This window comes from Equus asinus, chromosome 15, assembly GCF_041296235.1.
Source record: "Equus asinus isolate D_3611 breed Donkey chromosome 15, EquAss-T2T_v2, whole genome shotgun sequence".
NCBI classification, from domain to species: Eukaryota; Metazoa; Chordata; class Mammalia; order Perissodactyla; family Equidae; genus Equus; species Equus asinus.
Genome location: NC_091804.1, coordinates 33,092,971 through 33,119,913, shown reverse-complemented (window position 1 = coordinate 33,119,913; position 26,943 = coordinate 33,092,971). Strand labels below are relative to the sequence as shown.

The 26,943-nt window shown below is 37.0% G+C and overlaps 1 protein-coding gene across 15 annotated transcripts in view; it reads left to right on the top strand.

The window, feature by feature from the left end:
- The window catches only part of PTPRT (protein tyrosine phosphatase receptor type T), a 1,011,807-nt gene that overhangs the window by 765,250 nt on the left and 219,614 nt on the right, over positions 1-26,943 (top strand). The window lies entirely within an intron of this gene.

Genomic DNA, 26,943 nt, shown 5'->3' with positions numbered 1-26,943 from the left:
ATGCATGCTAGAGTTTGAGAAGCCCGGTTCTAGGGAGTAGGTCACAGACAGCCAAAGTCCATCCAGCTAACCTTTCCTGAGTTCCTAGTCTGGATCAGAACCTGTGATTAGTGACTTCTCAACCAACATTTCATTTTATACTCACAACATCACACTGATAGAAAAAAAATGACCCCCATTTCTCAGGTGAGAAAACTGAGATCCAGAGAAGCTGGCTTGCCTAGCTCATATTATCCACGAGAGCTGTAGGCCTTGTCTGTAGGTTCTGATGGAGACTCAGATGCATGCTGTTGTCATTTTTTTTTCATTATTGTCACATAGTTTTCATCAATATTTTTGCTGATAAATGGGTTTCCTAAGCATTGTAGGGCCGGAGGCTGAGTCACTGCTAGGAATGACTTCCAGGCGAGTCATGACTTTGCTAATGCTCAGCCTGACTGTAAAACAAGAGAGGGGGGTTCCTAACTATCTGTAATAATTGCTATTAACAGCATAGATTGTTAATAGGCATTCTTCCTGAATAGTGATGTGAACTCCTAGTATAAAAAGCCATAACTCAAAAAGAATCTCCTCAGTTTTTGGAAGAAACTCCTCTCTCATAGTGACCCAAACAGCTGTGAATCCTCGATTAGGGACTCTGAGGGCCAGAGGAAGATGTCCTAAGACACTATATCTCCATCTGCTCCATCCAGATGTCTTGGTTTTCTCAGGGACTTGTGTATGTGTGTGTGTGTCTTTGTGTATGGTAGGTTTTAGCCAATCCATAGCCAAATGAAACAATAAACTTATGGACTTGGTTTATAGCATTCCATCAAGGTTTTGCCTAATTCTTAACCATTCTCCTATGGTTGGCAATTTGGGTCATTTTCAGTTATTTGTTGTTATAAATAACCCAGCAATAAACGTATTTATTCATGTTTTTCTTTTGGCATTGTATCTTTAAATAGGAAAAAAATCCCCAGGAGTGGAATTACTGAAATGAATAGCATGAAACTAAAATGTGTTGAGTGTCTACTCTTATAAGCCAGGTACTGACAGCCAATTCATATATATTAACCTTTTTCAGTCTTTAATTAAAAAATCTCAAAATAACAAGTGCACATAGTTGGAAAATCAAATAGTCAAACCCTTCGCTGCCCTCCCTTTTTCAACCCCCTAGTCCTGTGCCCTAGAGGCAACTGCCTTTTAATTTTTTGCCATTTCTTCTGGGAATTGGCAGTCACTACATAATGTGCTATTTTAAAATTATTGATTACAGACATTATATATTTACTTCCTGCTATTATAGATGAGAATTTGGCTGTCTTAAATCATGCAATACCTCCTTTCCAGCTTCCTAATGTATTTCTACCAACATTTTTAGTATTTATTTATACACAATGGCTAATTTTATAATTCTATAAAAGCAGGTCACTTCAGTGCCAAGTGGTATACTATTTTTATTGTAGTATTATATAATTAACTTAACGTTTACTATGTACTAGATACTAGTTTTATTGTAGTATTGCATAATTAACTTAACGTTTACTATGTACTAGATACTATTTTTAAAGTTCTTTACATGTATTAATTCAGTTAATTCTCATCAAAACCCTATAAGGAAAGAACAAGTATTATCCATATTTTGGAATGAGGAAACTGAAAAACTGAAAGCTTAATTAACTTGCCCATGTTCATGCAGCTAGTAAGGTGCTGATCTGGGCTTTGAACATAACAGTCTGACTCCACGGTCTGAACTTAACCACTATGCTACACTACCTCTGATTACTCTCCTATTCTCTATAGCTGTTATTTTTTTTAACTCATCATAAAATATACAATTATTCTATTTTATTCAGGTAATATCTTTATTATAATATTCGTATATTTTTCTTCCCACAGAGCTCTATCATTTCAGGTTTACTATTAAATACTCTCTTTTTCTTTCATTTTCTTTCTCTCCCTTTTTTTTTTTTTTTGGTCTTTTTCTTCCATTTTCTAGAACAATACCAACCTTTATATCATTTGTTTAAAATTTCGGCAATCAAAATTTTTCCTCTTAAGAGCTATTTACTGTTCTATGATTTTTTTTTCCACAGCATCCACTTCTTGTTTAGAAAAGCAATCATTTCTCCAACTTTGCTGAGGATGCTGTTGTGATGTGGAGGGGAGAGAGAGGCTTTGCTGACTCCTGTGTTATCTCTATGTCCTCTGGAGTCATTTTTTCTCATTAATATTGACTACTCTCATGTTGGACCGTTTCTCACCTAACCACTGAGCATCCATAGTTAATGTTTTAAAGTAAGGTATGAAAGTTGACCAGAAGTGCTGTGTTTTGCAGGGTAAAGGTGTGCAAACTCTCCAAGAATGAAACCTCCTATCTCCTGCCTGGGGAGTCAAGGATAGATGCAGAGGCCCATATTCAAGAGTTTGATGGTTTCACATACAGACTTTTGATTTATCATCCCTGTTTTCAGCCCCACATTTCACTTCCACACTCTCCATACTTTATTGATCCAAGGTCAGAGTCTTGCTTGAGATCCCTTGGGCAAATCAACTCCGTTCTTATTCGCATCTCTTTATAATTTGTGTTTCTTTATCCTGCCATGCCAGATGCTTCTCCTCTGACCATTTATAGTCTTCCAGAATTTTGTTGAAACCTCTCATCCACTAATGGCCCATTCTGTTCTCTTTTTCCTTGCAGATTTGTATGCTTTTTCATCTTTTACTGTCATTTTAGTGGGATCTCAGGTGAGAGAGGAGATAAGTGGATGCATTAAATCTTCCACTTTTAACTAGAAGTTCACTTATGTTATTATCTAATCCAGTTCTCACAATAATCGTTGATGGAGACATTATTATTGTCTTCAGATTTTCAAATACCATTTAAATATTTTTAAGGAAGGTCACACAGCTAGTAAAGTTCAGAGCCCAAATTCAAATTTAATGCATATTCTAGAATCTATGCTCTTTCTACTCTTAGGTCATAAAAGTGTTTATGAGTTTCGAAAGCCATTGCCAAATTATTTTCCCCAACTTGAATAATCAATTTACAGTGCTGCTGGAATTACATAATCCTACCAGTTCCACCACAACTTCACTGAAATGGTATATTATAATTTACATTTACTTTGCTAATTTAATGGATTTTAAAAGGGAGCATATTATCACTTTGATTTGCATTTCTTGTCTTCCTGGCAAGGCAGAGTATTTTCCCACGTATTTTTATACTATTGACATTTCTTTTTTTGTGAGTTGTCTTTTTAACATCCTGTTCCTATTTACCTATGACAGCAGTTCTCAACCAGGGTTAGTTTACCCCCTAGAGACAATACCTAGAGATATTTTTGGCTGTTAAATCTTGGGGGTGGAGGCTACCACTGGCATCTAGTTAGTGAGTAGAGGCCAGGGTTCCTGCTAAGCATCCTACAGTGTAAAGGACAGACCCCACAACAGAGATTACCCAGCCAAAATACCAATAGTGCCAAGACTGAGAAACTCTGACTATGGGTATCTTGATAGATTTTTTTTTTTTAATGTCTGATTAGATCAGAGGTTCTCAATCTTTGTGGTTTCAAGGCCGTTTACATTGTTAAAAAGTAATGAAGGTCCCAAAGAGCTTTTTTCCATGTGGGTTTTATTATCAACATTTACTGTATTAGGAATTAAAGCTACATTTAAAAAATATTATAATTTGTTTAAAAATAACAAGAAACCCATTACATATTAATATAAATAACATATTTACATTTTCCCAAACTATAAAATTAAGGAGAAGAGGTGCATTGTTTCACAATTTTGCAAATATTTTTAATGTCTGGCTTAATAGAAGTTAAGTGGATTCTCAGATCTGTTTCTGCATTTAATCTGTTGTTGCGAATTGGTTTGGTTGAAATAAATAAAGGAAATCTAGCCTCACACAGGTATGTATTTGGCAAAAGGAGGAGTATTTTAATAGCCTTTTAAGGTAATAGTGAACATTCTTCTTTGATAGTATGCCAAAACTCAGTGAGTGGTAGTTCCCTAAAGTTTAGTTGCAATGAAACCGTATCAGTGAGCTTTTTATACTCTGTTACAATAAAATGTATCACTTTATGTTGCAATTTGAATGGATATTTTATCCTTGCATGATTTTGTAATGTCATGCATTGGTCATTTGAAAAAATTCACTGAATTATAAAAATCTTTGAAATGTTGACACATTTCATTATACAATATCAAAATATCACATTTGCTAATACCATCACTAATCTCATCAGTAAAGTTTTTAAGTATTGGGAAACTATCAAGTTCACAATAACAGATAAAAAGACTTCCAAATTCTAGTTTTCACTTGAAAGCTCAATTATGAGCAAATACTGTCAGTTTTCCTTAAATGACAGATAAATTTCATGGATTTTGAGACAATATTTACCAAATATCCAAATGTGAATAACCACCATTTGTCAGTCAGTCTTTCAAGAAAAAAAAAATGGCACTTCCTTAAAAACGTGGCTAGTTTAACATGCAACTTAAACAATTACAGAAATGGTGGAGACATGATTTATTCATGCTTCTCATTGCGTCACATGAATATTAAAAAGACGTACTCAAAAATTGAAATTTAATACAATTAACACTTTTTACTGCTTCATCAAGGACATTCTTAAGTAAAACTGGCATTTTTGTTTTCTATAGTGAGTGTGGTGATGAAGAATACAATGACAATCTAGCTGGGTACCACCGCTTTGATTCATGCTAAGGCATCATCAGTTTTGCCCATTTGTGCTCAGTGCAAGTATCAACACAGTGGAAAAAGGCAAATAAAGTCTTAGGATACTTTTAAAATCATTTTGATGTTCCAGAATCACGAAAAAGAGTCTTGGGGGCCCCCAGAGGTTCATAGACCACCCTTTGAGAACTGCTAGATTAGATGATTATACTTTATCCAAGGGTCTCTTTGGCTCACATGACAAACTCAGGGCAAGTCTTTCTGCGTGATGATCTCTGAAATTTGATGTTTATAAGAATATCTTGGTGAGCTTGTTCAAAGTTCATATTTCTAAGCACGTATTCATAGATTCATTGTGGGGGCCTAGAGTTCACAGGTGATTCTGTTATCGGATGGGGACATGGCACCTACAGTTCCCTACACATGGGTGATTTTCAGCCCACTGCATTCCTGCAAATAACCCCATTGGTGGGTTCCATTTTCCCACAGGAAAAATGTTTTAATTGGTATTATAATTCTTCTATAGCATTTATTTGCCGTCTCTGGCACTAAAATGCCAGCTATTATGATTAATTTAATGGTTAATTAATAATCATTCTACTTAACTTTTTAGAGCTTAGAAGGGCTTTTTGAGGATAATTGATTTCAGATGGTCTTCTAGAAAAGCGTTCAGAAGATTTTCACCTGACACTTTCCTTAAGCAAATGTATTTGTTGCAAGTTGATGCATCCAAGGCACCCTATTGATAACTCTTTTAAAAGTAGGCACTGTAGCATCTTCCTCTGTAAAAGCATCACTGTGGGTTTTAATCGTGAAGTTTGGAGCCTGAACCCCTATCGAAGCCAGCCATGTTCAGCTTCATTTTTGGTCTTTGCGCTTCTCACAACATAAAGTGATTTTAGAAAACAAAAATGGCATTTCAACTGAGAACTTGGCAGGAGGGTAAAGGGGTTGCTTCCCAGGATATCTGAGGAAGAAGGCAGTATTGGGAGGCCTGGGGTGAGGGAAACAGCCTGTCTCTCCACTAGGGGACATAAAATACTTCAGCATGTTTATTACAAAACAAAACAAAAAAAAAAAACAGGAAGATTTTCAGTTCCCTAAGGTGTTCTATTTCACTTTATTGCTTTGCAAACTTTAATGTGTTAGTGAATTAACCTGAGATCTTTTAAAATACCGATTCTGATTCCGTAGATCTGGGGTGGGGCCTGAGAGCCTGCATTTCCAACTCATTCCTAGGTGATGAGAATGCTGCTGGGTCGTGGACCACTGAGCAGCAAGGCTCTGAGCATCCTTCTTCTCCTATCTGTTGCTGATTGGCACTGTTTGCTGTAAATATTCTTATTACTTAAGTCTCATAAACTGTTTTAAAGTCACTGTTTAAATGAGCTGTTCACATTAGCTAATAGAGCTGTTGGTCAGTGGTCATTGCAAACTGAGCAATCTCTCCTTCATTCATTCCTGGATTCTTCATCGACTGAAATACTTTTCAACATGAACTTGGAAAATAACACTTCGAAGTTAGATAGGAGTGGGGTATATTTAGTAAATATTCAGTCAACATTATTCAGCAATCCATTAGGCATGGATTACACCATGTGCAGAACTCCATCCGTCAAGTAAATATATGATACTACAGCTGGTTGTAACATATTACATTAAACAATCATTTTCAAAGTATTTTCATGTTCTTAATTATCTTTGATCCTCACTAAAAAACTAAAATAGTTAATATAACTTTATTTTATCATTTTAAGTGAAGTTTAATTTAGATTCATCACAAAAATTATATATGCTTATATAGAAAATATAGAAAAATTAAAAAGAAGTCATCTATTATCAATCATAAAATATTAACATTGGGGTGATTTTTTTCCCATTTTTCTTTGCCATATTAAAAAATTAGGGAACTGACCTGGTGGTACAGTGGTTAAGTCTGCACACTCCACTTCGGAGGCCCGGAGTTCACTGGTTCTGATCCCGGGTGTGGACCTACACACCACTTACCAAGCCATGCTGTGGTAGGTGTCCCACATTTAAAGGAGAGGAAGATGGGCACAGATGTTAGCTCAGGGCCAATCTTCCTCAAAAAAAGAAAAACAACAGGTTGTACATGACTTTGATCCTCTTTTACAATGTTCATCCTACTTTTCCCACATATCGTAACAGTGATTACCATTTTAATGATGCTTATTGGATATTTATTCTTTTATTTCTGCAAATAATTAGCAAGTTTTCTCCACACCGGTTATTGAATACTCCTTGCAGTACTGCTGACTTATGATGCTGCCTGTGTGTGTGTTTGTGTGTGTCCCACTATACTCTTGGTTTGTCTGTACTGTTCCATTAGATCTGCCTGTCTATTGATCACCGTGTCTGCGCCACCCATTTTAATTATAGCTGTGCAAAACATTTTAATATCTAGTCCTCCTAATGATTCTTGTTGTTGCAACTGTTCTTAGCTATTTTCACCCACTTATGTTCTCCTATGAATTTTAAAATCACTTTATCATGTTCCCTAAATAATCCCCTATGGAATAGTTTAAATTGTATTAAAACTCTTACTGAATCTGAAATGGTTACGTTAACATGAGCTTTCCACGCAGAAAGAGAGTAAGCCTATCATTGAGTCTTTACTGTTTCTCAGGAAAACTACATAGGTTCCTTTATATTGATAACATCCATAGCTACCTTGTGCAAATTGTTTCTTGCTAATATTATACTTATGGTATTTTCTGCTGTTTTTCCTCCATTTTGTTTGTTAACTGGATTTTGCTGGTATTTAGGGAAACTGTGTATATGTGTGTATTTTACCCATCCCATTTGCTGAAACCTCTTGTGAGTGTCTTTAATTAAATTTTATTATCTTGGTTTACCAGTGTAATAATCACATCATCTGTGAATAATGATAATTCTACGTCCTCCTTTCCAATTACGGTAGCTCTTATTTTGGTTTCATGCTTTGTTGCATTGGGTAGAGCTTTGTGGGCAATGTTGCCAAATAACGTTGATAGTTAACCTCGTTGTGTTACTCTCAACCTCAGAGAATAGCCCTTCAGTACATTTCTCATATGTGTGATGTTAGTTGTAGGTTTGAAAGAGATATTTTTAAAATATGATAAAGAAAAATCTCTCTATTCTACCATTTATCTTTGTGTCTCTTTTAAAATCTGAAATGGATGTTAAATTTTATCAAATGCCGTTGGCATCTATTCATATGACCATATTGGTTTTCTACTTGGTCTTATTTATGTTATTTTTCTAGATTTTCTGTTACTAAATCTATCACGTGCGCCTGAGGTAAATGACCTGTTTATGGGAACCAATTTAATAGTATATTAGAGGAATAATTTGCAACAGTTTCAAATGCTTTCCCTCTTTTTCTGTCTTATGTAATTGTTTATATATCATGAGAATTATCAGTTGTTAAAAGATTGAAAGAACTCATTGGAAAAGCCATCTGGCTTCAGTGTTGTTTATTCTAATTTTCTTTTTATGGAATGCTTAATTAATTTATTGTCATTCTTTTGTGTTTAATAATAAAGGCTTTTCAAATTCCAAAAATAGGCTTGGTCCTATCCCATTAGCATTAAACATCATTGTTCTTATCATAATAGTTTCTGAAGAGTATGAAATTGTGATTTTGATTTATTATTTGATGTCAGAGTTACTTAGGAAAGTTCTTATTTTCCCCAGTTGGAAGATTTTATTTGTTTAGAATTTTGGTTTAGTAATTTCTAGTTCTATCTCATTATACAGAGAGACTATAGTGTATACCTTTACTTGTACAAAGGCATTATTGATTTTTGTGTATGCATCTTGTTATTTTTATCCTCACTACCAAATATGATCTCTTAAATATCAAAATACTGTTTCCTTCTCTGGCATATTTTCTGGAAGTAGCTTTTCTAATTTGTTGTTTTATTTTTTATTCTTGTATTTAGACATTTCAAACTTACACAAAGACACATCTATCTTTTTTTTCTATCTTTTGTGAGTTGTTCTATTGTCAAAGCTTAAAAAGATTGTTTTCCACTCAAGATTATTATTTTTTAATTTTAAACCTACAAGATGTTCCAAGAATGGTACAATAAACATCCATATATCCTTCCCCCTAGATTCACGAGTTGTAAACATTTTGCCATATTTACTTTATCCCTCTTTTTCTTCTCTCCCAAATGGTTACTAGGTTAGTTACAGTAATCATGACACTTCAAAACCCCCAGTTTGTATTTCCTAAGAAAAAAGGCCATTTTCCTACATGGCTGTTATACAATCTTCACACTCAGAAAGATTGAAATTGATATAATCCCAGTATCTAATATATAGTTCATATTCAAGTTTTCCCAATTGTCCCAATTAATTGTCCTTTAAGGCTTCTTGTAATCCAATCTAGGATCCAATCAAGGATCAGACATTGCATTTGAGTGCTATCAGCATCCTGAAAATTTTCAATAAATAAATTAAATTTTGAACCATTGGAATGTAATGTGGTTTATCATATGTGGTGAGGTCTTAAATTTGATGCTTTTTTGTCACAATTATGGAATTTTATCAATGCTATTTATTGATAAAATTTTCTGCTTTCCATTGATTTTTGTTGCTTCTATTTCTATATGTAAAATTCACATTCATACACACACACATCTGTCTCATTTTCCTTTGTTAAAAAAAAAAGTTCTTAAGTGTATTTCCTATTTTAAACAAACCAACCAAAATAATCCCATTGAAATTAGTGGAATTTCCAGGTAAAGTTCATGTACATCTTTAGGGCTCCCAAATGTCACCTAGCTGGCCTCATATTTTATATAATTTGCTTTTTCCCAAAGAAAAGACATCAATTTGGCAAGAATTGACATCTTTACAATATGTGATGCTTTCATCCATGACTTCAGAATTTCTGTCTATTTATTCATCTTCAGTTCAGCACAATTATTAAACACCCACTCTGCCAAGCCTTGTGCTAGAGACTGGAGATATTATTTTATATCATTCAATATAGATTTGGGTTTTTTTCTTCCCATGTCAGTCCTGTACATTTCTTGTGTACATTTCTTTGTGTTATCCATAACTATTTTTCAAGGACTTTATTCTAAAAGGATTTTTCCATTACATCTTCTAGCTTTTTTTTCTCATGGTGTACAGTTTATTTATCTCTATCTTCTATCAAACCACTTTACTGAATTCTTTTATTAATTTTAAAAGTCTTTCAGTTGATTCTCTTCAATATATTAGGTCACAGTCATATTATCTACAAATGATGATAAATTGCTTTCCTTTCTAAAATGGGTATCTCTTCTGTTTTGTGCCTTATTGCATTGGCCAGAATTATCCCATTTTAGATGCAAGTCCTAGAGGTAAAGTGACCTGCTCAGCATGTCAGACAGAGCTAGCGAGAGGTAAAGCCAGGACTAAAACCTCAACCTTGCTTTTTTAGTTCAGCACTGCCTTAGAAAAAGTCAGCAAATCAAGGTCATCTATCCAAATATCACCTAACTGGCCCCATATATATCCAGTTGCTTTTTCCCAAAGGAAAGTTGACAGTTGCAATGCTTACAGTGCTCTCTTAAAATGACTTGACCTCTTAGGTGCATGCTTCTGCACACGCACATGCGCACACACACACACACACACACACACAGAGTGTGCTTTATGATGATAAATGATAGGGAGAAAAGTTACACAGGGAAGTGTAGTAGGGTATGTTGGGGTTAGGGTTGCTATTTTAAATACAGCTGTTAGGTAAGACTTCACTGGCAGAGGTGAAGAAGCAAGCCTTCCAAGGGTTGTGTATATCTGAGAGAAGAGCCTTCTAAGCATAGAAGATAGCAAACACAAAAGCCTTGAGATGGGAGGACACCAAGGATGTTAAGGAACAGCAAAGAGGCCAGTGTAACTGGAGAAGAATTAGAAGAGATGAGGGCAGAGAACTCACAAGAGAGGACCTTGTAGACACTGTAAAGAGGCTGCCTTTTACTCTAGGTAAGGTGGGAGCCATAGGAGGGTTTTGAGCACAGGAGTGCCATGACCTGAGTCATGTTTTTAAAGGGTCACTCTAGCCACTGTTTTAAGAATAGACTCTTGGGGGCAAGAGCAGAAACAGGGAGACCAGTTGGGAAGATATTGCAGTAATCCAATCAAGAGCTGATGGGGGCTTAGCCAGGGTAGTAGCTGTGGAGGTGAGGGAAGCAGTCATATTCTGGGTATATGTTGAAATTAGAACCATGGGGAGTTGCTTATGGATGTTGTTATGAACAAGAGAGGACCCAAGATTGAGGGAAAATATGCAAGGGTAATAGCTAGGTCTTCTGCATTTTAATTTAAAATATATCTCAACCCAAGTACATGCTCAATTAAAAAATTTATACTTCTTTTAAATATTGAAGAAGAGGATATTATCATCAGATGGTTGTCTGGTTTCTTCTTATAAGATTTCCTTTGCTTTCATCTGATAATAAATAAAACTTAATTTGAACTCCTCGGTTGAATTGTTATGGTCTCTTTACACAACAGGTATTTCTTCCTTTCAACTTCTGTTCCAAATCCACTTTTAAATTTATCAAGTGCGATTCAATCATAGGAGAAAGATCTAAATGGCAAACAAGGCAAATCTTTGTTGTCTGGTTTGATAACACTATAATAATAATACTTGTGCATGTAGCAATTGTGATGGCTCCAGGCAACTTTTATAGAGCAGTTTATTCTACAGAAAGCACTTTCTATCCTGTAAGTGCCCCCTTCTCTGAATCATCCCTGTTAATATCTGTCTCCCTCATCTTGGTTCTGAGCTCCTGGTACCCAGGGGCCATGTTACATTCAAGTGTGCACCTGCTATACTATAGTTAATAAAGAAATAAATGAATAAGTACATGAAAAACAGGCGAAGGGGCCCTAGGTCACACAGCTAGTCAGAGGCCAAGCAAAGATGCACATGCTTGTGCTCTGATGCTAAACTGAAAATGTATTCCTCTCCCCATTTCCTTGCCTCCTCTAAGGGCTATTGTGACTAGGCAAATAGTGAATAAAAACAGGATTTCCCGTAGCCTTGGAATAAAGATTGGCTAACTAAGACATATCATTGTAAATTTCAGCTCCATAATTCCAAATGACCTTTAATATGGGGAATGTAATTGAAAAGCTAGATCCTGTTGGGGATTGTAAAGCTCACACTTGTTTCTTAGCCTGTCTTGTATAGTAACACTGAAGGTTTATCATAGCATTTTGGTATTAAAATGTGTGCATAGTTGAATGCTAAAGCAGAGACTTTTGAAGGGAGAAAGAAATCCAAGATTATTCAGTCTGTTTCTCTCATTTCTTTAACAGCTTTATTGAGGTGAAATTTACATACCATAAAATTCACCCATTTTAGTGTACAATTCAATGGTTTTCAGTAAATTTATAGGGTTGTGCAACCATCACTACAATCTCATTTTAGAACATTTCCATCACACCATAAAATACACTATGCCCAAGTGCAGTTGATTCCTGTTCCCACCCCGATTCCCAGGCAATCACTAATCTGATTTCTTTCTCCATAAATTTGCATTTTCTTGACATTTCATATGAATGGAGTCATACAATATATAGTCTTTTGCATCTAACTTCTCTCATTTAGCATAATGATTTTGAGGTTCATCCGTGTTGTAGAATATATCAGTAGTTTATTTTATTGCTGAATACGCTTTCATTATGTGGATATACCACATATTGTTTATTTGCTCACCAGTGGATGAACATTTAGATTGTTTTAATATTTTGGCTATTGTGAATAATGCTGCTATTAGCATTTGTATACAAGTCTGTATGGACATACTTGGGTAGACACCTAGGACTGGAATGGCTCAATGAATGGTAGTTTTATGTTTACCATTTTAAGGAACTTCTAGATTGTTTTCCAAAGTGACTGCACCATTTTAGCTTCTCACAGCAATGTATGATGGTTCCAGTTTTTCCATACCCTTGCCAACACTTGCTATAGTCTGTCTTTTTAGTGCTAGCCATTCTAGTGGGGGGGTGTGCTGGTTTCTCATTGTGGTTTTAATTTACATCTTCCTAAGAACTAATGATGTTGACCATCTTTTAATGAGCTTATTAGTCACTTGTATTTCACCTTTAGTGAAATGTCTAAACAAACCTTTTGCCAATTTTTTAATTAGGTTGTTTGTCTTCTTATTATTGAATGGCAATGAATCATTAAGAATCTTAGATATGTCTTATTGTACATATAATTTGCCAGTATTTTCTCTCAATGTGTAGCTTGTCTTTTCATTTGCTAAATGGTGTCTTTTGAAGCCCAATTTTTAAAAAATTCTAACGACACCCACTTTATCTTTTCCCCCCATTAATAGATCATGCTTTTAGTGTTGTATCTACACACCCTTTTCCTAATCCAAGATAATGAAAAGTTTCTCCTATGTTTTCTCCTAGAAGTTTAATAGTTTTGTCTCTTAGATTTAAAACTATGATCCGTTTTCTGTTAGTTCTTGTGTATAGTGTGAATTCAAATTTAGATTTTTGTGTGAATCTAGATTATAGTGTGAATAGTCAATTGACCCATCTTCATTTCCTGAAAATATTACTCTTTTACCATGGAATTGTCTTGGCATCTTTGTCAAGAGTTAATTGACCGTAAATGTAGTGGTTTCTTTCTGGAATCTCAGTTATCTCTCATTGTTCTATAAGTCTATCCTATGCCAGTGCCACACTGTGTTGATTTTCATGAGTTATGAAATCAGGGACTGTAAGTCCTCTTTGTTCTTATTTAAAAAAATTTTTTTCTATTATGGATCATTGCATTTCCGTATTCATTTTAGCATCAGCTTGTTAGTTTTTGCAAAATCTCCTGGGATTCTAATAAAGATGGCATTAAATTTATAGATAAATTTGGTGAGAATTGCCATCTTAACAATATTGACTATTCCGGTCCATGAACATGGAATGTCTCTCCATTTATTTAAATTTTCTTCAATTTTGGGGGGCTATGTTTTGTACGTCTCAATGTACAAGTATTTCACTTCTTTAAATTTTTTTCTAAGTGTTCTTTTGATGATACTGTGAATGGAATTGTTTACTTAATTTCATTTTCAGACTGGTCTTTGCTAATAATAAAAAAAACAATTGAGGGGCTGGCCCCATGGTGTAGTGGTTAAGTTTGGCATGGTCTGCTTTGGCAGCCCAGGTTCGCAGGTTCAGATCCCGGGCATGGACCAACACCACTCGTCAGCCATGTTATGACAATGACCCACATACAAAGTAGAAGAAGACTGACATAGATATTATCTCAAGGCTAATCTTCCTCACCAAAGAAAATGCAATTGATTTTTGTATATTGGTCTTGCATCCTTGTTGAAATTTGTGATTAGTTCTACTTAGGGGGTGTGTGTGTGTCTATTTATATGTGTGTATGTACTCCTTAGAATTTTCTACATACAGCATCATGTTATCTGCAAATGAAAACTTTTACTTCTTCCTCTCCGATCTGGGTGCTGTTAATTAATTAATTAACTAGTTTCCCTGGCTAGAATCTCTAGTACAGCGTTGCACAGACATCCTTGCCTTGTTCCTGATTTTAGAGGGAAAGCATTCACTCTTTTACCCTTGAGTATGATGTTACCTTTATATGTTTTGTAGATGGGCTTTATCAAGTTTAGATAGTTCTTTCTGTTCATAGTTTATTAGTCCTTTTTAGCATAAATGTGCATTGGATTTTGTCAAATGTTTTTTCTGAATCTGTTGAAATTATCATTTAGTTTCTTCCCTGTATTCTAAATCTACACTGTATTGCATTAACTGATTTTTAAATATTAATTCAGCTTTGCATTCCTGAGATAAATCTCAATTAGTTATGGTGTATAATCTTTTTTATATGTTGCTAGATTTAGTTTGCTAATACTTGGTTAAATATTTTTGGGTCTATATTTATGAAGGATAATGCTGTAGTTTTCTTTTATTGTAATGCATTTCTCTGGTTTTAATATCAGGGCCTCAAAACGAGTCAGGATGCGTTCCCTCCTCTGCTATATTCTGCATAAGTCTGTGAAAAATCAGAACCTTTTATTCTTTAAATGTTGGATAGACTTCAGTGAATGGTCTGGGATTTTTTGAAGGAAGAATTTTAATTAATAATTTGGTTATTTTACTTGCTATAAACATATTGAAATTTTCTATTTTTTCATGAGTCAGTTTTGGTAAGTTGCATCTTTCTAGGAATTTTTTCATTTCGTCTAAGTTGTCTAAGTTTTTTGGCATAGAGTTTTTCATGGGATTTCCTTATAAATTTTTAAATTTCTGTGGGGTCAGTGGTGATGTCTCCTCTTTCTTCCTTGATTTTGGTAATTTGTATCATCTCCCTTTTTCTGTTGGTCAGTGTAGGTAAAGTGTTGCCAATTATGTTGATCTTTTCAAAAAAGCCAGCTTTTGTTTCGTTGATTTTTCACTTTTGTTTTGATGTCTTCTCTTGCGCTGATTTATATGCTAATCTGTATTCTTTTCTTCCTTCTGATTCTTTGGAGTTTAGTTTGCTCTTATTTTTCTTCTGTCTTAAGGTAAAAACTTAGATTATTGATTTGAGGTCTTTCTTCTTTTCTAAATAGATGTTCAAAGCTGTAAAACTTTTTCTAATCACTCCTGAAATTATTGTTGACAATATTTTCCAGTTTAATCGTTGCTTTTCAGAGAGAGAAAATGCTGAGCTCCTCACTTCACTGTTCAAGAAAGCCTACATCATAATTTTTAAATATGAGAAGTTGAGGCCCATAGAGGTTATTTTATATTGGATTCTTCCAGAAGCTGACTCAAGGGTCAAGGATTTGAATGCAAGTGGTTTATTAAGGGGATGGTCCCTCTAAAAAGCAGTAAGGGGCAGAGGGAAGCAGGAAGGAGAAGATTAAGAAGCCAAACAAGTGTGTGATCCTGTGGGGAGACCTGAAGAGTGAATTACACCTTGACTAAGGTCCCCCGTGGGGCGAAAGAGCGGGACTTTTTCACTTCTGCCCACGGCAATCACTGGCAACTTCCAGCCTAACACTGAGTATGAGTGTAAACTGGAGAAGAGCAGGACTTAAATTCTCAATCCCTCTTTCCCAGCAAAGGAGGCTTCAGTAGTTTCAGAAGTCCACAGTGGCCTCATTAACAGCAAAGGACACAGAAGCTGGGTGATGGACACATAGAACCGGAAAGAGTGATTAAGAAAGACAGTAACTGTATCCTCTTGTGAGACTAACTGAGTTGCCCAAGGTCACACAGCTAAGTATTAGCAGATCTTGTACTAGAAGCCAGGCTTATAAATGCTAATACTGTGTTTTAATCAACTTTGTTAGAAATCCACTAAAGATGTGTTGCCTAAGTCCTTGTTTTATTAAACAGATTTTGTGTACTGTGGATTAACCTTTTTTGATTGCTAAAGGCATTGCTATCTTTATAGGAATCAACTCTAACGCCAGTTGTTACTGTCTGGGATCTTTCTCCATAGTTGTTTTGGTCATCAGCAGGCCATGGGGTAATCTAGGAAAATATAGAGATAAAGCAGCTTCCTGCTATTTCAGGAAGTTATATTAACCTAGTGAAGTACAGAGATTGCGTAAGAGAGAACAAAGTTAAACAAACCTCAATAGTGAGTGCATTTACACATGTTCCCGTAGATCACTGTTAGGACTAGGAGCAGCCAAGATCTGTATGTTCCTTTAGATCACGCAGTCAAGTAACATTTGGAAGAAAAAGTATTAGCAGACCATGCAATAATTAGTCGGTGTGTTTGAGTTAAGACGTTATATCTTTGACTATTTTCAGCAGTACCAATATTAAGGCTTCTTGGTTTTTTTTGAAGAAGAAGAAGAAGAAGATTAGCCCTGAGCTAACTACTGCTAATCCTCCTCTTTTTGCTGAGGAAGACTGGCCCTGAGCTAACATCCATGCCCATCTTCCTCCACCTTATATGTGAGACGCCTACCACAGCATGGTGTGCCAAGCGGTGCCATGTCCACACCCAGGATCCGAACCAGCAAACCCCAGGCTGCTGAGAAGCAGAACGTGTGAACTTAACCGCTGTGCCACTGGGCCAGCCCCCCAATATTAAGGCTCCTTAATATTGATTGACAAAGAGTTGACAAATTTGCTAAGTCATTAGACCTCCTAGAATAAAGATACATGCTATTGAGAGACTTTTGCGTATAATATTAAAATTTTATTTACAAACCAATCAAGTTGGCTGTAAGATAAATATCTACAAATGAAAGGCTTCCCCTCATTGATTTCCAGTATTAAATCAGAGATTGTTCCTGAAGAAGAAAACAATGATAAAAGATTTACCAACGTTTAGTTTATGATTGCATTAGAGTGATTGGCTAATGAGAACACTTTTTTCTCTTTTCTCTACTTTTCAGGTTTTATAAAACGTTATTTTATTTTCCTTGACATAAAAAGAATTTTTTTTAAAAAAAAGTTGATTATTTGGTGGGGTGGGATAAAGATGATGGCTCAACTTTTGGTGTGCTGAAAAGCAGTATAGCCTTGTGGTTAAGACTGAGGGCTCAGGAATCAGACCACCTATGTTCAAATCCTATCTCTAGCGCTCAAATAGCAATGTGACTCGAGTAAGTTTCTGAACCTCTCTGTACTTCATTTCTCTTATTCTGTCTGAATAAGATAAGAATATCTGCCTCATAGAGTTATTGTAGAGGTTAAGTGAGATAATAAAGTGTGAGATGAGCTTAACCTAGAGCTTAGTAGATAATAATTGCTCATTAAACATTTTCTGGTGGATGAAGTAATCATTGCAATACACAGCAGTGGGAGATATGACAAAAGTATGGACAGAGAGCTATGGGAACAGAGGAAGGAGAAACTAGCTCTGATTTGCAAGGCAAGAGAGGCTCCTCAGAGAGAGCCATATTTGAGTCATGGTTGGATGAGGAGTTCTCAAGATGGAGAAAAAGGGAAAAGGTGTCATAGGAAGATAGAAGCATATAGAATGACACCGAAGCATGTGTGAGAATTGATGTAAATGTACACTTAAAATTCATTTTGTAAATGCACTTGTTTAATAAGTACTTAGTGAACAACTGTTACATGTTCAGCAGGATGTTGGAAGCTGGGGATGCAACAATGAACTAAACAGCAAGATCTCAGGCCTCATAAAGTTCACTGACTATTAGCATGCAGGCAGTAAGTCAGTAAATAAATAATCAGACATATTTCAATTGTGATGAAAGCTATAAAAGAAATAAATCAACGGATGTGATAGACTGACTCAAGAACACTGGTAATTATGAATAAATGCTTTGTGGATTGGAGTGACTCAAATAAATGATTTTCAACAGCATAAGAATGTTGGAGGGGGTGGAACAAAGGTATAAATATCAGATTCACCTTGTGATTTCATAGTTTCACATTAGGACCATCTGGAGAGCTTTTTTTAAAAAAGTACTGGTGCTGGGGCCTCACCCCTAAAGATTCTGATTCAGTTGGTCTGGGTTGGAGCCAAGGAAGAGCATTTTTTAAAAGCCTGCAGGGCAATTAGAATGTGCAGCTAGAGTTGGGAACCACTGATCTTGAGCAACACCCTTATGATTCCCTGCCCTCACTTGAGAAATCAGTGATGGTCTCAACAAAATACTGGGGAAGAGAATTCATTAAAAGAATCATGGTTGATCAAATGGGATTCATCCCTTGCATGCAAGGGTGATTCAACATACACAAATCAATGAATGTGATACATCACATTAATAGAATAAAAGATAAAAATCGTATGATCATCTCAATAGATGCAGAAAAAGCATTTGACAAAATTCAACATTCATTCATGATAAAAAAAAAATTCAACAAATTGGGTATAGCAAGAACATACCTCGACATAATATGTCAAGTCCATAGCTGACATCATGCTCAGTGGTGGAAGGTTGAAAGTTTTTCTCTAAGACCAGGAACAAGACAAGAGTGCCCACTCTAACCACTCCTATTCAACATAGTACTTGAAGTCCTAGGCGAGTAATCAGGCAAGAAAAAGAAAAAAAAGGCATACAAATTGGAAAGAAAGAAGTAAAATTGTCTCTCTTTGCAGATGACATGATCTAATATATAGAAATCCTAAAGACTCCACCAAAAAACTAGATAGAACTAATAAAATAATTCAGTAAAGTTACAAGATACAAAATCAACATACAAAAATCAGTTGCATTTCTATATGCAAACAATTAATTATCTGAAAAATAAAGAAAACAATCCCATTTATAATAGCAACAAAAGGAATTAAATACTGAGGAATAAATTTAATTAAGGAGATGGAAGATCAGTACAATGAAAAGTATAAAACACTGACGAAAGAAATTGAAGAAGACCCAAATAAATGGAAAGATATCCTGTATTCATGGATCGGAAGAATTAACATTGTTAAAATGTCCATGCTACCCGAAGCCATCTATAGTTGCAATGCAATCCCTATGAAGATTCCAATGGCGTTTTTCACAGAAATAGGAAAACAATCTCACAATTTGTATGGAACCACAAAAGACCCTGAGTAGGCAAAGCAATCCTGAGAAATAAGAACAAAGCTGGAAGCATCACACTTCCTGATTTCAAACTATATACAAAGCTATAGTAATCAAAACAGTATAATAGTGGCATAAGAACCTACACATTTAGACCAATGGAACAGAATTAAGAGCTCAGAAATAAATCCATGAATATATGGTCAACTAATATTCGACAGAGGAGCCAAAAATACTCAATGGGGAAAAGATAATCTCTTCAATAGTGTTGGGAAAACTGGATATTCACGTGGAAAAGAATGAAACTGGACCCCTATCTTATACCATTCACAAGAGTTAGCTTGAGATGGATTAAAGATTTAATGTAAGATCTGAAACATAAATCTTTTAGAAGAAAACATAGGGAAAAACTTTCTTGACTTTGGTCTTGGCTTTGACTTAATGGATATGGCACCAAAAGCACAGCAACAAAAGCAAAAATTAACAAGTAAGACTACATCAGACTAAAAGTCTCTGCGCAGCAAAAGGAACGGTAAACCAATTGAAAAAGCAAACTACAGCACAGGAGAAAATATTTGCAAACTACATATCTGATAAGGGGTTAATATCCAAAAAATATAGAAACTCCTACAACTCAATAGCAAAAATCCAAATAATCTAATTTTAAAATAGACAAAGGACCTGAATAGACTTTTTTCCAAAGAAGATATTCAGTTGGCCAACAGGTGCATGAAAAGGTGCTTAACGTCGCTAATCATCAGGGAAATGCAAGTCAAACCACAATGAGATGTCGCCTCCCACCTGTTAAAATGGCTGTTATCAAAAAGACAAAAGATAACAAGCGTTGGCAAAGATGTGGAGAAAAGAGAACCCTTGTACACTGTTTGTGGGAATGTACACTGGTACAGCCATTATGGAAAGCAGTATGGAGCTTCCTCAAAAAATTAAAAATAGAACTACCCTGTGATCCGGCAATCTCACTTCTGGGTATATATCCAAAGGAAATGAAATCAGTATCTCAAAGAGATATCTTTACTCCCATGTTCATTGCAACATTATTCACAATAGCCAAGATATGGAAACAACCTAAGTGTCCATCGAGGGATAAATAGATAAAGAAGGTGTGATATATTATGGACAATGGACAATTATTCAGGCTTAAAAAAAAGGAAATCCTGCCATTTGCAACTACATAGATGAACCTGAAGAAGATTATGCTAAGTGAAGTAAGTTAGACACAGAAAGACAAATACTGCATGATCTCACCTATATGCAGGATCTAAAAAAGCCAAACTCCTGAAAGTGGAAAATAGAATGGTGGTCATCTGGGGCTGAAAGGTAAAGGAAATGGGGAGATGTTGGTAGAAGAGTTATGCGGGATGAATAAGTTCCAGAGATCTGTATGATACTGTATTTTACACCTGAAATTTGCTAAGAGAGTAGATCTTAAGTGTTCTTTCTCACACAGTGGTAACTATATGAGGTGGTATATATGTTAATTAGCTCAGTGGTGGTAATTATTTCACAGTGTATACATATATCAAAACATCACATTGTACACCTTAAATATATACAATTTTTATTTGTTAATTATACCTCAATAATGCTGGAAAACCCACTCACTGAAAATGAACTCATAGAAACAGAAAGCAGATTGGTGGTTGCTAGGGCTGGTTGGTGGTCAAAGCTACGAACAAAATTTTTAAAACCTTGAGTTAAATTTATGTGAGTTAAATTTAGTGTGGTGTATCAATTTACCACATTAGAAAATAAAACTGAGAAATTTTTTAAATATTTATTAATTTAAAAAATATAAATAAAAATAATTTCATTTAAACTAATAGTAGTAAATCCCATTACATGTTAACATAAACAAAAAATTTTGGTGAAAAACAATTATTTTCCAAAACAAAAATGATTGAGTGAGAAGTATAGTACTCTTACATTTTTGCTAATCTCTAGTGTGTGGTCTACTACAACGCTGCTAGATTCCCTATCTGCTTCCTAATTCAAGATTGAATTTTGCTTGGTGGAAGTATATGAAGAAAATCCAGCCTCATACAGTTACAAAATATTGTAGCTTTTTAAGAACTTCACAGTGCGCTTCTGAAACACTGAAGTTGCTAAAGGTAAATAAGATCTTAGTGCTTTTCTGAAAAGAGTTTTGACCTTGCAGATCACCTGAACGGGTCTCAGGAGGCTGGGTGGGCTTCCGCTCCCTACACTGGGCCCCCATGGCTACTCGATCACATTCAGATGCCTGCGTTGCTCTGCCCTATCTCAGGCTTTAGGACTGTATTGTTTGGGAAGGAGCTGGAGCAGGGCAGTACAGAAATCTTGAACTTTACTTGTAAGTATTGAGATCGGTTGTGGTATTGATTAGTTAATTCTGGAACAATTTTATGTGTATTATGTGAGTCTGTGAGTAAAAATTTTGATGTTGGAAACAAAGATTCTTACTGTAGGAAAAAGGAAAAACAAGGAATGGGGAAGGTGAGGAAGAATCTTCTGTTAATGGATTTGAATTGGCAATATCAGTATGAACTAATCAGTATGAACTCATGATGTTTAAAAAATATATTTCTTACTTTTATCCGATAGAAGGATATAGAAGCAATGGCGCCACAGTAGCAATGAGCTCACTGGTTGCCCATATCTTGCCTTCTGAACTCCTCCTTTGGAAAAATGCCTGAGTACAGTCCTGGGAAAGGGGGGCATAGGTGAGCCTTGAACACCTCATGGTGCCAGCAGGCAAAGGTGTGCGCAGTGACCAGTGGGACCACCAAAGGATGTGGGAGCTGCCTGGAGGGGCTCCTACTGAATTTAACCATTTTTATTTTACTATTACTTCAATATTTTATATTTATTAACTCCTTGTACAAGTGTTTCTTATTCAACTATAAAAGTAAAACAGATTTCCAAATAAATATTATAAAAGAAAGCAAATAAAAATCAGTGATGGAGAAGTCACTGTGACTGATGGGATGTCACCATATGCCTCAGCTGAGTGAGGCTGGAAACAAAGGTTGGAAAATATCTTGCCCAACTGGATCTCTGCTCTTATGCAAGTCCCATGTGGTCATTGGTCACAAGCGTCCTCTAGGGAGACTACTGGTGCCTACTCACAGCCCCTCATCTCCCCTTTCCTGCAATGTACCCATCCCCCAGCTTCTGTGTGCTTTGATACAAATGGCTCTCAGCTGTGACCTTCTACAAAGGGTTGCCACTAGGCTACCAGAGCCACCTTGTCTGTCCCACACACAGAATTAGGAGTGCCTGGGATCTTATGTCTCTGCAGGGGAGTCCATAACCAATAACTGATTGGTATTGGAGGCCCAAAAGCCCTTGGCTTGAAATGAGACAAACTCTGGGACACAGCTTATGCTCCAGACCTTGCTAGGGGACCAGGCTGAGACTGGCACTTTGCCTGAAATCACATTCATGCTTGGCTTCCTCCCCTTCTCTCAGCTTCCCCCACTCCCTTACTGGTTTCTCCTGGGTCCACTTCCTTAACACATAATTTGCATTGAAACTTTGGTTCAAGATCTGTTTCTGGAAGAACTTGATCTAAGACAAGCCTATTTCTGGGAGAACATGTGCCCAAATGTGCCCCTTTCTGAAGTCAGGCAATCTTCATTCACCTGTGAACTTCACCTGTGAACTACACCTGTGAACTACCTCTGTCATCTGAGATCAACATTCTGAATGGATATAGCCCCTGGCTGGAGGCATCTGCTCTAGATATAAAAAGGAGGTCACAGGATGTGTTAATGATGGATGGATGGCTCTGATAGGTCCCTGGTTCCTCTCAGAGAAGCAAGAGTCATCATCCAAACCATTAGTTCAGGAATCAGAAGGAGCATGATGGTCCAGTGTCAGGGTTCTCTAAAGCCTGCAGAGGAATTCCTGCAAGTTTTGCTCTTAAAGGAGTCTGAGGCAACTGTCCTCTATAGGCTTGGGGGTCTTGGGACGTGGGACCAGACTAGAATGTTCTAGTCTAATGAGACATTGAAACTAAAGGATGGAAGTTGCCACAAGCCTGGGTCTGAAAAATTGGGGAGAACAGGATGGGAGTAAGTCACTGTAGCAAAGAGGATGAACAATGGATATGGAAGTATTGAAGCGAGGAAACCAAAATCAGGGAGGTGACAGAAAGTAGAAAGTCTCCTTGACCTGATGAGTTGAGGTGGGGCTGCAGCATATCTTGCAGGGCCCTCCAAAAAGAGACCCTCAGGATAAGTTACACAGAAAATATGGTTATAAATGTCCATCTTCTCATTGAGAATGATAAAGTGGGTGTCATAGGAGGGGAAAATGGGTGAGTAAATGCTATATGTTGTGAGGTGAGCATTTTAAGTTATTCTTCTCTCATACTATCAGGACTTTTATACTAAAAGAAAATCCTTTCTCTTTACAAATTATCCTAAATAATTTATTGCAACCACTTCTTTTGCCCTGGAGATATGATTTGGGGAGGTTATTTTCATTTAGGTATGATTTTATCATTACCAGCAAACTGAAAAGAGGTTAGGTAAATGTATTTCCAAGACAGTGATGATAAGAATGAATTTACCATGAGAAACAAAAATAATACCCACTTTTTTGTTTCTTGCTCCCACCCCTTCCTAAAGTGTGTGTGTCAGGGAAGGAAAGTTGCATAGCTTGCACGTGCCGTTTCTTCTCTCCTCCTCAATCAGAGTTCCCTGATCTTTCAGAGACGCTGGATCCACTGGCAAAACAATTTATATGACAAAATGGTTTATGGCTTTCTGGTTGCAATTGCTGATTTGCCTCTGAATGGACAAGCTGCAGATGCAGTGGGCCTGAGGGAGTTTCTGGGTGTACTTTGGCACATTAATCCCAATTGTATGTGAATCATGTGTTAACAACACAGTTTAACCCAAAATGTATCCTTTGCTAGTCTTTGTGATTTCAGATGAGGCTGGGTGGAATAGAGCTAAGCAGTTTAGGCCACCAAGTAAAAAATGTTCTTAAGGCTCTTTGTACATTTTATTGATTTATGGAAAAAAAGAAGGAAAGTAAAGAAAAAGAAAGGATGCTGAACTATGAATGAAAAGTCTGAGTTTATACTTTGGCTGAAGTTTAACACTCATGAGGTACTCAACCTCTCAGCCTCAATCAGCATCCTCATCTGTAATCTGGCTGTTGAGTGTGGTTGGATTAACAAGTGAGTCCTCAATAATCAGATTGGTGGGGAGGAGAGAATGGGGGGGGGGATACAAGCCGACCCCTGGAGAGATGTTGTGCCTCCCTCTGTAGCCCTTGGCAGCATTCACACCTGTCAGAGCCCAACAAAGACCCACTGCCTGGCTGTCCATGACTACAGAATTTCATGCCAGTCATGGGCAGTACTCTGGCCAGCCTTGTCACTCTTCTTGATCCATCCCATTGTAGGAAGAGAAGGGACAACAGAAAGTGATTCTAGGAGTGGGACCCAGCCCCAGAGAAACTCCAAAGGCTTTGGGTTCTCATTTTAGAAGGTAAAGACGACAGAAGGATTCAAGGGTGGCATGAGAATTCTGGACTGAGAAATGAAGACAGAAGTCTTCTGAAGTGAACAGGATTAGCCCAAGTGGTGGTTAGCGATAGAATGGGCCTCAGGGGAAAGCAGGGGCCCACAGCTTTTTTCAACCCCTGCTCCTAGGGATGAGGCTGTTGGTCCCTCCCAACCAGGCCAGGAAGGCATGAGGGCTGGACAGGTCGAGTGCCCCTCAAACTCACTGCAGAGTATTTTAGGTGCTATGCTAGCCTCAACAGGTGAACTCAAGAGTTATTGCTTCTCCCCTCTTTACTGCCTTTTGCCCTTTCTTTCATAGATTAGAGTCCCAGGAGTAATGGGCCCTCAACAAGTAGAGCTACGGGTCCTTAGCACTCTAGCTGCATTCAAAGCTTTCCTTGAGATTGTTGTTATATGTAAAGCAATGCAGGTCCTGAAAACCCTGTTGTAGGTACTCCTCCATTTCCACCTCATGTCCTCTAGGTTTGGATCCTCTGTGCTGCTTTTCAGGGACTGTTTTGTACTTAGCTTTCATGACAAACATAAGTGATTGTACTGTTGAGAAAGACCCCAGAGTTGAAAGGAAGTGAATGTTGAAGCCATAATTTGATTTAAGCCATTATTGACTTCAGCTTTATGAACATGTGTAGATGTCACACACACATGCACATACACACACTTTTGAATGTTAGACACATGCTCCCAGATGTCATACACACTTATTTAGGTGTCCAGACACTCAGGTAAGTCACATTAATCTGGATGTTACACCCACTCATTCAGAGAGTACATATGTTTGCTCAGTTTTCAGACACCCAGGTCCTACAGATGCTCATTTGGATGTTGTGCACACTCAGATGTAGTACACACTCCCAGAGAGATTGGCCACATTCACCCCTGTGTCACTCACATGCACTCTGGGCTCTCAGCTTCTCATTTTGATGTGCACGTTGGACAGCAGGCATGCCCATTGAGTTGTCTGCTCACCCCCACTCAGATATCACACTCCTCTAAGTGTGGCATACACTCACATGCCCATCTGTCTCCCATCTGTGTTGCTGACCATCCCCATGACCAAAGGGATTCAGAAGAAGACTTACCATGTTCAGTGTGTCATGTTTCCTTGGGAAAGTCCCTCTGTAGCCTTTTATCCCTAATGAAATAATTCTGTGCCTCTTTCTTCACCCAAGTTGTGCTTCTTAACCAAGTGTCTTTAGATAGTCTGATTGAAAGATGATATCCCACACCATGTTCCATTTTCATAAATCATGTATTAGCTTACTACGCCATCTTTAAATGATTGGTTTAGGGCCATCTCATTAATTCACAGAAGTCTTCTGTAGGCATTCTCTCGGCAATTGATCTTTTATCTTAGATCGTGAGTCCCAGAGATCTTTGCAATAAAGTTCTGCTAAAAGAGGAGCATTTATTCAAGAGAAGTACAAACTGTGGGAATTCAAAGAGATGGTAAAATGCTATCCAAATTTACACACTTTAGGATAACTTTTATAAAATGAGCCTACGCGTTTGGCATACAGTTGTTGTTCAATCAAGCTGTGGTCATCTCTATTCACACACTGGCACATACCTTCTTAGATTCTTCTAAATTGAAGGGAATGATATGAGATCACAAGACAGGACCTCAGGGGAATCACTGTTTATATTGACTAGGGCTTCTGCATCCAGTCAGATTTGGTTTCATGGTTACTTTCTATTTTAATTCAATTCAGTTAGATTCATTTGAAAAAGGTATTCATTGATCACTTGCTGTATATCAGGCATCCTGCTGGGCAGTGTGTGTGGGGAGAATGACGCAGAGATAACTAAGCCACAACTCCCATGTCCAAATGTGACAGTCTAGCTAGGGAAACAGTAGTCCCATGCTCATGGTATTGCATTCCCAAGTAGATAGCCATTAGTTAACTGTAGGGAAATTAAGGAGGGAAAAAGCTCATCCAAATGGGAGAGTCTAGACAGGCTTCATCGAAGAGAAGAAAGATAGGCTCAGCCTTTAGGGAAAAGCTTCCACAGGCGGAGGTGGGCAGGATGAGAAAGCATTGCAGGTAGAGGAAGCATGACCTGGTGATGGCATGGATAGGATCCCAAGGATGTTTGTACAATAGCATGGAGTCTGGAGCAGCTGGAATGAGGGTACATCATAAGACTTTCTGAAAGGTAGACTAGAAGTCAGGCACAGAGTGCCCCACATGCCAGCATGAGGAGTTTATATTGCATCGTTCAAATAAGGGAGA